The sequence below is a fragment of the Grammomys surdaster genome, unplaced genomic scaffold, assembly GCF_004785775.1.
Source record: "Grammomys surdaster isolate TR1022 unplaced genomic scaffold, NIH_TR_1.0 242, whole genome shotgun sequence".
Taxonomy (NCBI): Eukaryota; Metazoa; Chordata; class Mammalia; order Rodentia; family Muridae; genus Grammomys; species Grammomys surdaster.
Window position 1 is genome coordinate 1,054,471 of NW_021604687.1, and position 1,566 is coordinate 1,056,036.

Genomic DNA, 1,566 nt, shown 5'->3' on the forward strand with positions numbered 1-1,566 from the left:
TCTGTTTTCCTTCATCAAAGAGCAAGCTTCCTGGGGATATCAACCAAGACCAGCAGAACAAGTTACAATAAGACTAGGCATAAATCCTCATATCAGGGCTAGGTGTATCCAGTAGGAAGAAAAGGGTCCAAAAGGGCAAAAATATTCAAAAACACCCCCACTGCCACTACTAGGAGTCCCACAAAACACTCAGCTAACAACCACAACATAGTGCAGACCCATACAGGTTCCATGATTGCCACTTCAGTCTCTGTGAGCCCCTATGAGCCCTGCTTAGTTGATTCTGTGGGTTGTGTTCTCCTAATCTTGACCCCTTTAGCCCCTACTATCCTTCCTCCCCGTCTTCTGCAGGGTTCTCCGAGCTCCCAGAGAAAGGACATCATTGAGATCTCCAATTGGGGCTCTCTCTCTCTCTGACTAATGTTTGGCTGTGGTTCTCTGCATCTGCTTCCCTCAGCTACCCGAGAAAGCATCTCTAATGATGGTTGGACTAGACACAGATCTGTGAGCATAACAACATCATTAGTAATCTTTTGTTTTGTTTTGTTTTTTTCAGGTTTATTGAAAATATGGCATAACAGATTAAACAGCTCCACGTGGTGTTTTGAAATTCATCCCAACTGTAGGCTGAGTGACCTGAAGGTTAGAGAGACTGCCAAAGTCCAGAAGCTTCAGCATTTCCTTGGTGTCAGGATCTACTTCAATGATCTCAGTCTAGGGCTGAGACCTCAGGAACATAATTATCTCTCCTCTCTCTCTCTCTCTTCTTCCTGCAACTTGATAGAGATACCTCTCACAGGACCTCTCTGAATCTGCTTCATCAGATGCGTGACATAGCCGGCTATCTTGTTCTGAAGTTTCTTGCTGGGGATGATGGCGATCTCTTCGCACACGCGCTTGTTGGTGTGGAAGTCATTTCCCAGGCGCGTGTAGAACTTCTCGATGATGACCCTGGCCGCCTTCTTCACAGTCTTGGTGCGAACGCAGCCCATGTTGGCGGGTCTTGGTAAAAGAGGAGAGGAATCATTTTTATTGATGTTTTTCATTCCTCAGTCCATGGACTGTCCAGCCTCTGGTAACCCAGACTCAAAAAGATAAATATGGCCAGTGACTTATCCAGTTATCATCAACGAGGCTTCCCTCAATAGTAAGTGGGAACTGATGCAGAGACCCACAGCCACACATTACTCAAAGAAAGAGTCTAAATGGGAGATCCCCATCAAATCATCCCCCCACAGAGCTCAGGATATCCCACAGAAGAAGAGGCAGAAAGAATGTAAGAGCCAGAGGAGATGAAAGACACCAGGGGAACATGCCCCTCTGAGTCATCTAAGCCAAGTGCATATGAACTCATCGGCACTGAAGCAGTAAGCACAGGGCTTACATTGGTTTGCACAAGGTTCTCTGGGAAAATTTTTAGCTTTCAGCTTAGTTGTTTTTTTTTTTTTTTTGGTTTTTCAAGACAAGGTTTTTCTGTATAGCCCTGGCTGTCCTGGAACTCACTCTGTAGACCAGGCTAGCCTCGAACTCAGAAATCCGCCTGCCTCTGCCTCCCATGTGCTGGGA

General features: G+C 46.1%; 1 pseudogene; it reads right to left on the reverse strand.

The window, feature by feature from the left end:
* Positions 1 to 547: 547 nt before the first annotated feature.
* On the reverse strand, positions 548 to 992 carry LOC114627086 (annotated as a pseudogene).
* Between the last annotated feature and the right edge of the window lie 574 nt (positions 993 to 1,566).